Source organism: Lepidochelys olivacea (assembly GCF_965140295.1).
Source record: "Lepidochelys olivacea isolate rLepOli2 genome assembly, chromosome: 3".
In the NCBI taxonomy this organism is placed as follows: Eukaryota; Metazoa; Chordata; order Testudines; family Cheloniidae; genus Lepidochelys; species Lepidochelys olivacea.
The window spans coordinates 56324647-56338624 of record NC_140413.1 but is presented as its reverse complement, the minus strand read 5'-3'; the positions used below and the strand labels follow the sequence as shown (position 1 = coordinate 56338624).

General features: G+C 44.5%; 1 protein-coding gene across 5 annotated transcripts in view; it reads right to left on the bottom strand.

Moving 5' to 3' along the window:
* Positions 1–12505, bottom strand: part of FAM135A (family with sequence similarity 135 member A) — a 140304-nt gene extending 127799 nt beyond the window's left edge. For 2 of the 5 annotated variants that reach the window (XM_084624750.1, XM_084624752.1), the window contains exon 1: positions 11727–12255. The gene's annotated coding sequence lies outside the window, so the exon portion shown is untranslated. Of the gene's footprint in view, positions 1–11726; positions 12309–12411 lie in introns of those variants that run through there. The other 3 variants (XR_014711101.1, XM_084624751.1, XM_084624753.1) reach the window with 3 other exon arrangements.
* Positions 12506–13978: the final 1473 nt, after the last annotated feature.

Sequence of the window (13978 nt, the reverse complement as noted above, 5' to 3'; positions counted from 1 at the left end):
CTCCTTCCCTCCTTCTTCTCTAATAGCTTCTTCCAGCTTCCCCTTCGGGGCGGATTCCAAACCCTGTCCCCAGATCAAGCTGCCGTCTCTTGGTTGTCCCTCTCCCCATTCAGGACACCATTCTGTGCTGCTACTTCACAGCTGCAGCAGGTGCACGGTGCCAGTGCCAGGGTTACTACATAGATTCTGTGGCTTGAACAGTGGAGACTCACCTACAACATATGCGGGGGCAGAGGGGAACAGAGAGATTCAGGCATTTTCAGGCCAGAAGAGACCACTGTATCATCTTATCTGACATCCTGTACACCAAGGCCAAAGAACCTGTATTAAGCCAGGTAATGGGACATATTTAGGAAATTAAGAAGACTTATAAAACAAAGGCCATGAGCTGATCAGTGTGAATGGGTTGACTCTGATTAACAAGACAGCTCCATATTTCAGAAATGTCAAAATCACAGCAAGGAAGGTTCCTGCACAATTGATGAATATTATAGAAAATAAAACTCTACTGTGTTGTTTCTAATATGAAGGACGATTGTATAAATAAATATCAGAAGATGCTACCACAGTCACCAAAATGTTAGAAGGTAAATATGTTGCTGGAGGTACTGTAATTGCCCCTTTTAATGATTCTCGAGACAGGAAGAGAATCCAAGATAAATCACTCAAAATTAAAATAAATACAGAACACTACTTTTAGTTTTCTTTATACAAATCCTGCAAAGGAAGAAAATAAAAATGTTGATGAGGAGTTCTCTGTATCCTGTTTCTGACAAAAGTATAACAATAAAACATTTCTGTTTTGAGATGTATCCTCCACTCCAAAACTTCCAAGAGTGATGAAAAAAGGAAACTGAACACAGACTATAAAATAGAATTATCTGGTGAAGATTAAAGTGACTGATGTGGTTTTATTCCATCTCTCACACTGTGTTTATATTTGGCATATTTCAATCTGTGTTCTACCTACAAACTGAAGCCACAGCTGTTTCATTAATTCCCTGTATTTCCATCTGTGTTTGCCATAGGAAGTGTGCTGTCATAGTTTTCTATTTTCTGCTTAAAATAAACACATCTTGCTCCCCGACTTCTCATTGACCCCAAAGAGTGGGGAAAAAAACCTCTTTTCCTCCCTTCCTGCTTCCTTGTTGTAGGCCCTGTTACTTTTATTGTTGGATGCTTCATGCATTGTCCTGTGAGAAAGAATTATTAAGAAAGACATTTCTACATCTATTTATAAAATTGCATTTACTGTAACAAATATCTGCAGTCATAGTTAGAAATGAGAGAGTGTGCATCTCTATTTAATTCCCAATTTCATATTTTGAAATAAAAAAATTCTGTAGTTTTCTATACAGTTTACTTCAGGATGTACCTGAAAGTGAAAAATTGTTCAATGCCAAATAGAAGATCTGCATAGAGCCGAATACAGCAAAACACTAAGCAAGTGCTTAACTGCATTTCTGTTCAGCAAAGTGTGTGCTTAAATTCCACTTCAGTGGAACTTAAGCACATGCTTAAGTGTTGTGCTGAATCAGAGCCACAGAGCTTGACCGTGGAATCACTCTCACAGATGGTCCTTACTCATAAATAGTCTGACTGTAGTCAATGGGATTGCTCATGTAAGTGTTTGCAGGATCAAACCCACTGATTTTTGCTATGGATGTATGGAGAGTTTCCCAGATGCAAAGTCACTTTCTGGGAGTTATGATATTTTCTACAAAATAAAAAAATTTAAAAACAAAAACCAAAACCTCATACCCCTTCCTTGCTCTTACAATAAGGAAAAAAACAAATGTAATATCATATTTATGTCTGGTGAATATGTAGCATTGGTTAACATGCAATTCATGAAATTTTCAAGAACAACATATGCTGTCTAAAAGAAAAATCAATGTGAACTCAAATGTATTTGCACTAGGGCTGTCGATTAATTGCAGTTAATGCATGCAATTAACTCAAAAAAAGTAATCGCGGTTTTAATCGCGCTGTTAAACAATTAAATACCAATTGAAATTTATTAAATATTTGTGGATGTTTTTCTACATTTTCAAATATATTCATTTCAATTACAACACAGTAGACAAAGTAGACTTTACTCACTTTATATTATTTTTTATTACAAATATTTGCACTGCAAAAATGAAAACAAAAGGAATAGTACTTTTCATTTCACCTCATACAAGTACTGTAGTACAATCTCTTTATGGTGAAAGTGCAACTTACAAATGTAGAATTTTTTTGTTACATAACTGCACTCAAAAATAAAGCAATGTAAAAGTATAGAGCCTACAAGTCCACTCAGTCCTACTTCTTGTTCAGCCAATCGCTAAGACAAACAAGTTTGTTTACATTATGGAAGATACTGCTACCCACTTCTTATTTACCATGTCACCTGAAAGTGAGAACAGGCGTTCCCACGGCACTTTTGTAGCTGGCATTGCAAGGTATTTATGTGCCATATATGCTAAACATTCATATGCAAACATTCGTATGCCCCTTTATGCTTCGGCCACCATTCCAGACGACATGCGTCCATGCTGATGACACTCATTAAAAAAATAATGCATTAGTTAAATTTGTGGCTGAACTCCTTGGAGGAGAATTGTATGTCTCCTGTTCTGTTTTACCCACATTCTGCCATATATTTCATGTTGCAGCAGTCTCGGATGATGACCCAGCACATGTTGTTCCTTTTAAGAACACTTGCACTGCAGATTTGACAAAACACAAAAAAGGTACCAATGTGAGATTTCTAAAGATAGCTACATCACTCGACCCAAGGTTTAAGAATCTGAAATGCCTTCCAAAACGTGAGGGGGACAAGGTGTATAGCATGCTTTCAGAAGTCTAAAAAGAGCAACACTTTGATCCGGAAATTACAGAACCCGAACCACCAAAGAAGAAAAGCAACCTTCCGCTGATGGCATCTGACTCAGATGATGAAAATGAATATGCGTCGGTCCACACTGCTCTGGATGGTTATCGAGCAGAACTCATTATCAGCATGGACGCATGTCCTTTGGAACGGTGGTTGAAGCATGAAGGGACATATGAATCTTTAGTGCCTCTGGCACATAAATATCTTGCGATGCAGGCTACAACAGTGCCATGCGAACGCCTGTTCTCACTTTCACATGACATTGTAAACAAGAAGCGGGCAGCATTATCTCCTGCAAATGTAAACAAACTTGTTTGTCTGAGCGATTGGCTGAACAAGAAGCACAACTGAGTGGACTTGTAGGCTCTAAAATTTTACATTGTTTTATTTTTTAATACAGGGTTTTTTTTGTACATAATTCTGCTTTTGTAAGTTCAACTTCCATTATAAAGAGATTGCACTACATTGTATTAGGTGAACTGAAAACTACTATTACTTTTGTTTTTTACACCACAAATATTTGTAATCAAAAATAAATATAAAGTGAGTACTGTACACTTTGCATTCTGTGTTGTAATTGAAATCAATATTTTAAAGTGTAGAAAATATCCAAAACTATTTAAATAAATGGTATTCTATTATTGTTTAATTGCGTGATTAATTGCGATTAATTTTTTTTAATCGTCTGACAGCCCTAATTTGCACTGAATGTAAATGCCTTCTTTGGACATTTGTGGGCTGGCACAATGAATTTACTAAATTGACTATTTATCACATATAACAGTGGATTAGCAAAACTGTCAAGAGCATTTACCTGCTCATACACAAAAAACGCTGTTCATCTGCCCCTATCAAGATAATGAAAGCTTTAATGATATTTTATGTACCCATAAAATAAATAACTAAACTCCCACCCCTTGGTTGATTGAGAGAGTAGAATTTGGTAGGACTGCATTACAGCCTTTTGTGCTTTTTTTTTTTTAAGTCAAAAATCCCAAAAGAATTCTGCGACAAGGGAGACAAAGGACAAAAAGGTGGGTAGGTCTGCGATCATAAAAAGAGAAGGCAAATTATTTTGGTTTACAGGTGAAGAAAGAATGAGGGGCACTAGTCCATACAAATAACATTTTTTAAAAAGGATGTTGGTAATAAAATCTTTAGTTCTAACTTCCTCCACTGCAATTAATTTTAATCTTGACATTAAAAGGTCCATCCTCTGGTAGAAAAAGCAATTCATCCACTACATTAGCTTAGTCCTTGCATGCTCCCAATCATAACAGACTACTATTCATGCCAAATTCTAACAATGACAACATAAATTATGTATTTTTTACCTGAGCTAGATTTAAGGATACCATATTAATTTCACTAAATGCAGCATCTCATTCTCCCTATGAAAAATAACTAATACCTTTCATTCACTATGTCAGTCAGTTTCTGTAACTGGATTTAAAGTACTACATTTCACATAAACTAATTTAAATCCTTTCAAAGAATACTATTTAACACATGTTCTATTATTTTAATCAGTTACAAGCCAGTACTGAGGACTTGTCGATGCACTGGCATCAATTTAGCTGGTCTGGTGAAGACACGATAAATCGATGGGAGCGCGTTCTCCCGTGAACTTCAGTACTCCACCTCCCTGAAAGGTGGAAGGAAGAGAGCATCTCCTGCTGACACAGTGTGGTGTAGACACTGTGTTAGGTCGATGTAAGCTTCGTCGTTCGGGGGGGAAAGGGGGGTTGGCGTAACTTCCATCGACTTCAGCAGCAGTGGGACTTAAGGACTGAGGGAAGCTGGAATGAGAGATGAACTATGCTGTGAAAGAAACCTAGAAAGACTTGGGGGGGAAAGCAGAAGTAAGGATGAAAACAAACACAAATTAAGGCACCCTGTCTGGTGCAGATTGGTGGTGTATTTCTCTCATGTGGATGTTCAGAAAATGACTAAGGTAGTCACTAAGATTCAGATGGAAAGAAGATGATAGGCTTATGCCTCATTCATACAAAGTTCAAAGACACATGACTGAGGTCTGATTTCTTATTTGCTTCTTATAGAACAGCCCTTTCAGGTTGAACAGGCTCAAGGAATTTTTTTGCAGGGGCTATACAGGTAGGTTAAAGCACTTAATGCACTCTTCCATAAACCAAGAATTGTTCCAGCATGACAGATAGCAATGATGCTCCAGCAGAATTGATCCCTTACTGATTCTGATTGCGTTAGCATCCTACAAAAAGAGCCAGGCACCCTTTTGAGTTGTTTTTCACAACCAAAATGTTAACCGATTTCTGTATTACCAATCAGGGTGCTGGAAGTGGGGGTGCAGCAGACCCCCTGGCTTTAAGTGGTTTCCATCATATAGAGGTTTACAATTTTGTTTAATGTCTTTCAGTATCATCATAAAAATTGTTCCAATGCCACTGTTAGCAATACAATTTAATCCCTTCTACAGGAATAAGAATCACCTCAGTAACACTTTCACCTCTTGCCAGCTCAAGAAATGAAAAATTGAATAGGATTTGCCTTTGGATCCCAAAATAGTAGTGCAAATGCGTTCAGATTAACTCAGTGGGCTGACTTAAAAAAAAAAAAAAAACAAGAACAAAAACAACCCAAACTCGTGCCTTGTCCGCTTATAAGGTCAGACTCCCAAACCGAGATAACTTTACCCTCCAACACTAGCAGGAAACACAGACACAGAATAGGCGGACCTTAAGCAAAAACAAAACAAACACACAACCCCCCCCCCTTTTTTTTTAAAGCAGATGGCTTTAAAACTGATATTTTCTTACTACTAACACGACCACTACAGATTATCATAATTAGATTTTTAAAGTTATTTCCATTTATTTGCTATGTATGCTGTGCAAATGTCTACACTATGAAATTAGGTCGAATTTATAGCAGTCGGTTTTGTAGAAAGCATTTTTACACAGTCGATTGTGTGTGTACCCACACAAAAGCTCTAAGTGCATTTATCTGGCATTTAGTCGGCGGAATGCGTCCACAGTACTGAGGCAACCATTGACTTCTGGAGTGTTGCACTGTGAGTAGCTATCCCATAGTTTCCACAGTCTCTACCGCCCATTTGAATTCTGGGTAAAAATCCCAATGCCCAATGGGGCAAAAACATTGTCGCGGGTGGCTCTGGGTACATATAGTCAAGCCCCCCTTCCCTCGGTGAAGGCAACAGCAGACAATCGTTTTGCACCTTTTTTCCTGGGTTACCCAAGCAGAGAAGCCCACTCAGCTCACCATCACCGTATGTCGCCTGGGTGCTGGCAGACACAGTACTGCATTGCCACACGGCAGCCGCTCATTGCCTTTTGGCGGCAGCAGTGCAGTATGACTGGTAGCCATTGTTGATGCACTCCAGGGTGCTCTTTTAACCGACCTTGGTGAGGTCAGGGGTGCCTGAGCAAACATGGAAGTGACTCAGCCAGGTCATTTCCCTTTTAAGTTTCGTTTCATGGTGATTCAGTCCTGCCAGCAGTCCTATTGCACCATCTTTTAACGAGCAGCTAGGAGACGATGATGGCCAGCAGTCATACTGCACCATCTTCTGCCAAGCACCCAGGAGATGATAATGGCCAGCAGTCGTACTGCACACTCTGCTGCCAGCAAGATGTATAAAGATGGATGAAGTGGATCAAAACAAGAAATAGACCAGATTTGTTTTGTATTCATTTTCTCCTCCCTCCGTGAAATCAATAGCCTGCTAAACCCATGGTTTTGAGTTCTATCCTTGAGGGGGCCATTCTGTTTCTCCTTGATGCAAAGCCACCCCCTTTGTTGATTTTAATTCCCTGTAAGCCAACCCTGAAAGCCATGTTGTCAGTCGCCCGTCCCTCCGTCAGAGCAACGGCAGACAATGGTTTCGCGTCTTTTTTCAGCGCAGATGCCACAGCACTGGGAACATGGAGCCCACTCAGATCACCGCGGCAATTATGAGTACTATAAACACCGTGCGTGTTATCCAGCAGGATATGCAGAACCATAACCTGCAAGAAAAGCGAAACCAGGCAAGGAGGAGGTGACTGCAGTGTGATGACGAGAGTGATGAGGACATGGATATAGACCTCTCACAAAGTACGGGCCACTGCATTGTGCACATCATGGTGTCAATTGGGCAGGTTCATGGCATGGAACGCTGATTCTGGGCCCGGGAAACAAGCACAGAGTGGTGGGACCGCATAGTGCTGCAGGTCTGGGACGATTCCCAGTGGCTGCGAAACTTTTGCATGTGTAAGGGCACTTTCATGGAACTTTGTGACTTGCTTTCCCCTGACCTGAAACGCAAGAATACCAAGATGAGAGCAGCCCTCACAGTTGAGAAGCGAGTGGCGATAGCCCTGTGGAAGCTTGCAATGCCAGACAGCTACAGGTCAGTCGGGACTCAATTTGGAGTGGGCAAATCTATTGTGAGGGCTGCTGTGATGCAAGTAGCCAACGCCATCACTGAGGTGCTGATATCAAGGGTAGTGATTCTGGAAAATGTGCAGGTCATAGTGGATGGCTTTGTTGCAATGGGATTCCCTGACTGTGGTGGGGCCATAGACGGAACCCATATCACTATCTTGGCACTGCAACATTAACGCAGCAAGTACATAAACCAGAAGGGGTACTTTTCAATAGTGCTGCAAGCACAGGTGGATCACAAGGGACGTTTCAAGAACATCAGTGTGGGATGGCCGGGAAAGATACATGACGCTCGCATCTTCAAGAACTGGTCTGTTTCAAAAGCTGCAGGAAGGGACTTTATTCCCAGACCAGAAAATAACCATTGGGGATGTTGAAATGCCTATAGTTATCCTTGGGGACCCAGCCTACCCCTTAATGCCATGGCTCATGAAGCCATACACAGGCACCCTGGACAGTAGTCAGGAGCTGATCAACTATAGGCTGAGCAAGTGCAGAATGGTGGTAGAATGTGCATTTGGGCATTTAAAAGTGCACTGGCGCAGTTTACTGACTCGGTTAGACCTCAGCGAAACCAATATTCCCACTCTTATTACTGCTTGCTGTGTGCTACACAATATCTGTTAGAGTACGGGGGAAGATGTTTATGGAGGGTGGGAGGCTGAGGCAAATCGCTTGGCCGATGATTACGCGCAGCCAGACACCAGAGCGGTTAGAAGAGTACAGGAGGCCGTGGTGCACATCAGAGAAACTTTGAAAACCAGTTTCAGAAATGGCCAGGCTACAGTGTGAAAGTTCTGTTGGTTTCTCCTTGATGTAACCCCCTCCTCCCCCGGGTTCACTCTACCTTCCTGTAAGCTAAGCACCCTCTCCTCATCCCTTCGATTACAACTTGCAGAGGCAATAAAGCCATTGTTGCTTCACATTCATGCATTCTTTCTTTATCCCCCTATTTGTATGATGAATAACTGTCCAAAGTAGCCCAGGAGGGGTGGTGGAGGAGGGAAGGACAAGGTTACACAGCACTTTAAAAGTTTAAAACTTTAAAAAACTTATTGAATGCCAGCCTTCTGTTGCTTGTGCAATCCTCTGGGGTGGAGTGGCTGGGTGGCCGAAGGCCCCCCCCCACTTTCTTGGGCGTCTGGGTGAGGAGGCTATGGAACTTGGGGAGGAGGGTAGTTGGTTACACAGGGGCTGTAGCGGCGGTCTGTTCTTTTGCTGCCTTTCCTGCAGCTCAACCATACGCTGGAGCATATGAGTTTGATCCTCCAGCAGCCTGAGCATTGACTCCTGCCTTCTTTCAGCAAGCTGATGCCACCTACCATCTTCAGCCCGCCATCACTCATGGAGGGCTGGGCAGCAGAATTCGGCTTGCAGGCAGCCATGGTAAGCCACAGTCTTTTGGCTTCTTTAACCTTCATAAGAAGTGGAAATGGCTTCAAACAGCAGTGCCCTCATTTTCCATACGAAGTAGCCGTTGGGTTGCCCATTGAAAATGGGTTGGCAATTTAAAAAGAGGGGCTGCAGTTTCTGGGTTCACGTGCAGCAGAAACCCAACTAATCCCCCCACACACACACACACACGCCCTAATTCTCTGGGATGATGGCTTCACCCCTTCCCCCACCATGTGGCTAGCAGTGGGGAAGATTTCTGTGCAGCCACAGGCAAACAGCCCAGCAGGAACAGACCACCTCTGAATGTCCGCTTACTAAAACCACCCTATTTCAACCAGGTGACCATGAATGATATCACTCTCCTGAGGGTAACACAGAGAGATGAAGAACGGATGTTGTTTGAACGCCAGCAAACACCAGGACCATACGCTGCAATGCTTTGTTCTGCAATGATTCCCTACTACGTGCTACTGGCCTGGCGTGGTAAAGCATCCTACCATGGAGGACGGAATAAGGCTGCCCTCCCCAGAAACCTTTTGCAAAGGCTTTGGGAGTACATCCAGGAGAGCTTTTTGGAGATGTCCCTGGAAGATTTCCGTTCCATCCCCAGACACGTTAACAGACTTTTCCAGTAGCTGTACTGGCTGCGAATGCCAGGCCAAATTAATCATTCAACACGCTCACTTTTAAACCATGTATAATATTTACAAAGGTACACTCACCAGAGGTCCCTTCTCCGCCTTCAGGGTCAGGGAGCCCACCTTGGGTGGGTTTGGGGGGTACTGGGTCCAAGTCCAGGGTGATAAACAGATCCTGGCTGTTGGGGAAACCGGTTTCTCCGCTTCCTTGCTGTGAGCTATCTACAACCTCCTCCTCCTCCCCAAAACCGGCTTCCGTGTTGCCTGCCACTCCTTGGATGGAGTCAAAGCACAGGGGTGGGGTAGTGGTGGCTGCATCCCCTAGAATGGCATTCAGCTCATCATAGAAGTGACATGTCTGGGGCTCTGAAGAGGAGCGCCCGTTTGCTTCTCTGATTTTTTGGTAGGCTTGCCTGAGCTCCTTTATTTTCACGTGGCACTGCTGCAGATCCCTGTTATAGCCTCTGTTCTTCATGCCATTGGAGATTTTTTCAAATATTTTGGCATTTCGTCTTTTCAAAAGGAGTTCTGCGAGCACAGATTCGTCTCCCCATACAGCGATCAGATCCCATACCTCTTGTTCAGTCCATGCTGGAGCTCTTCGGCGATTTTGGGAGTGCATGGTCTTCTGTGATGATGAGCGCTGCATGGTGACCTGTGCAGGTGAGCTCGTCTCGCTAGCCACACAGGAAATGAAATTCAAAAGTTTGCAGGCCTTTTCCTGTATACCTGGCCAGTGCATCCGAGTTGAGAGCGCTGTCCAGAGCGGTCACAACGGAGTACTCTGGGATAGTTCCCGGAGGCCAATACCGTCGGATTACATCCACAGTACCCCAAATTCGACCTGGCAAGGCCGATTTCAGTGCTAATCCCCTTATCGGGGGTGGAGTAAGGAAATCGATTTTAAGAGCCCTTTAAGTAGAAAAAAAGGGCTTCGTCGTGTGGACGGATGCAGGGTTAAATTGAGAACGCTGCTAAATTCGACCTAAACTCATAGTGTAGACCAGGCCTCAGACTAGAAACATCTAGTAGTCACTTCTGTATGGGGTCAAGTTTGTAGTCAAATTCACATTCAGTGTCTCACTCACTAGCATGAAGGGAATACTTGTTTAAAAGCAGTTTTCAACAGAATTCAGCAAAAATTTTAATATTGATCTTAGATTTCAAATAACCTAAATATATAAAATTTAGCAAGGAGTCCCATTAAGTCAGTCTCTCTAGCCAACTCTTATTAAATAAGGCTATTCCCAGTCCTACAACATTAAAATTCACTGTCACTGTGCTGATATTTTGATTTATTCTCCCTTTAAAATACACACAGCTACTCCTGATGCTAATGGAAGTTTGCATATTTGCTGAGTGAAGAACAGATCACTTATTATGATAAGAGTATGCTTTTGTTTCTGCAGCAGGAATGGTAACAACATATCCTTTTTCTCATAGAGAAGCACACAGCACACTGCCCTATGTGAAGTTTCTGCAGAGCATTAAATGATGGTGTCCAAATGTATTTGGCAAGTCCTTCAAATGCAATCCCTAAGTAGCTATGTGTACCAGGAAATAGCTGTAAAATATTCCTAACTCACATCCAACAACTTCTAGATTACAGGAGGAAACAACATTCAATTAGCAAAGCTGATAATTCTTCCAACATTGGGGCAATATTAAGAGTTGTCCTCACAAAGAACCTGAAAAAAAGATCAACAAAAGCCAAGGAGTTCATCTAAGTGTACATTAACTGACCACATTTGATACTTGGTCACTTTACCAAGAGAATGAAGTAGAAATTATTCTGATTTATTTCCAATACTTTCTTTTATACAGATTAAACACAATTAAAAAAAATCCTACCCAGCCAGAACTTCTTAAGGGACAAAGTACCAAAACACTAGAATTATCTACTAGCCAAAGAAACGATAAAAGAGGAAAGGGGCGAATATAAACGATTTCTCGCCTTCTACCACAGTGAAAGAGTTGCATGCAGTCAGGGCTGCGCAGGGGGGCGGAAAGGACACCCATCCCGGGCCCTCCACATCCTACAGGCGGGGGTAGGAAGGGAAGTGCGGGAGAGTTTTCCTTCCCTGGTTTCCTAGTCTCTCCTGCTGCTGCCCCATTGCGAGGCGGGGTTAGTATGATCATCGCAGGCCAGAAGGAAACAAACAAGCCCCTGCTGTTAGGGTCCTGACTCCCCGTCCCACGGGGCACAGGCCAGACCAGGGGGCCGGCAGGCAGGCGGGCTCGCTGCCGATCAGAGGAGCTTTTATTTGTGTGCTTTGAATGCAGACACCCCTACCCCATCGCAGCTGCAGTGGGGGGGCCGCGGCGAGGGCATTCAACCCTCCCTCCGCTCCGACTCCCGGTCCGCTGCACAGGCCCCTTCCCGCACCAACCTGTGCCATAATGGAGCCGCCGCCGGTGTCCGGGGATCGCCCGCCCCCTCCTCGCCCCACTGTGCTCTCTTCCAGCGGAGTCCAGGCCTCGGCAGCACCGGGATGGCGTAGCGCATGCATCCGACGCCAGAGCCTACTGCTGCCGGTGCGGCCCGTGTCGCCGGCGCCCCGTTCCTCTGGGAGGGCGGGGGCTTGCTGGCCGCGGGCGCCGCCGGGCACACGCCGCTCCTGCTCCTAGGAGCCGCGCGGCGGCCGGAGCTCGGGAGGGCTGCTGAGGGAGCAGAGGCCGGCGGCGGTGACTGCCCAGCTATTGCCGCCACATCCTCGGTTCCGCGTGCTGGGTCTCGCCGCGGCCGCCTCAGGCTCGGCGGCGGCGCCAGACCCTCGCGCTGCTCCCGGTTCCTAGTCTCTGCTCCGAGCCGGGCTCGTGCTCCCCCTGCTGCACCTCCGAGCCGGGCTCCTGCTGCTTGCGAGGGAGGGTCGGGCTGAAGCCTGCCCTGTGCTAGCGTTGCTGCGGGCGGGTGCAGTTGTCCCGGCCAGAGAACAGGGGAATGACCGCGGCAGCGGGGATCGGCTGCCACCCAGACGCCTCTGCCAGCCCCAGGGCGGCTGGGCTAGCCTTCCGCTGCCACTGCTGGCCGGGGCAAAGGGGAGGGTGAGCCGATAACAAGGGGACATTACTCACCCCTAATTCTCGCTCTGAGGCAACGCTCTGGGGGGACACAGCGAAGGCTCCTCGCCAAGGCTTGGGACTGTCTGACAGCAGCGGGCGGTGTAATATAAATCAGGCCCCCTACTGGCCGCTCATGGCCGCCCCTGTCACTCACAAACGCTGCCCTCCGAACATGCCACTCCGTTCATTGGCGGAAGACACCAGACTCGCACAAGGAATAGCCGGTTTAAAATAATCAACATAAGATCTGCCTTAGAGGCCGTTCACCCACCAAGGTCCAAGAGAAAAATACCTCAAAAGAGAAATTCCAAATTCTGAAGGGGGCTGGGGGTGAGCCAGAATCCTACAAGGTAGTAGCTTCATAGAAGCAGAATTAAAGATAATTAATTAGTCTTCTTGTGCATCCGATGAAGTGAGCTGTAGCTCATGAAAGCTTATGCTCAAATAAATTGGTTAGTCTCTAAGGTGCCACAAGTCCTCCTTTTCTTTTTGTGAATACAGATTAACATGGCTGTTACTCTCAAACTAGTCTTCTCTAATGACACTCACCAGGCAGCATTCTCACTCCTGGAAAGACTTAAGAAAGGTACTGAGAGAAAATGAGAGCACATCTGCAAAGAGAAGCAATAACAACAACAACAACGCTACCGGAAAAGCAAGGAGGATAAGATGCCTCTGAAATTCACTAACAGGCTCCATTCAGACAGGTAACCAACCCCCAAAGGTTGCCTAGTGAAAATAAGATATTCCCTCCCAGGGTCCAGAAAACAAAATCACTCAAACCAACCATTCCTCCTACCTCCATTCCCCAATTTCTTTCATGATGAACAGCCTGGCCTCCCCTGCCTTGGAAACCAGTTCTGTAGAAGCAAACTTGGATTTCTGTCTTAAGTCCAAATCCAACATGCAGCCGCTTTGTCGATGTTTGTGTCGGAAATGTTTATAAGATAGGCATGGGTGGCAGACCTGCCTTTAGTCTTATAAACCTTGTAGCCTTCTAGCTTCATGCCAACCAAGTCATAGCAATGTTAAATATGATCAGATGTCTATTTAGATATTGTTGTTTTGGTAATAGCATTTTCCAGTAAACTGTTGTCAAAAGAAATAAAAAGAGGAGTTTGGAGCTGTAGTCTGCGCCAAATAGAAACCCAAGAACTTCTTAGCATCAATCATATGGAGGAAGGCCTCACTGGGATTGGCATGGAAAGAACGATAGCAGGATTATAGACTGATATTGGTGGCACTCTAAAAACACATTTGGAGAGGAATCTCCAATGAGTCCATAGCACCAGTTTATTCTTGTAAAATCTGCACAGAGATAGATCAGACACTACATCCAGATGTTTACTCACTCTGCAGGCTGAAGTCACAGTCACCTGCAAGATGACTTGTAAGAAATTTAAGTTCACAGGAAGTAAGTGACTCAAGAGAAGCTTACATCTGCTTTATCAGGACAACATGACTATACCAGGGGCTTGTTATAATGGAGCTTTCCAAAGTGTCAACACTGTCATTCAAACCTGACATGAGGTTACAATGATACTGATTTACCTTTGACTATTTCATGACAGGTCAAAAT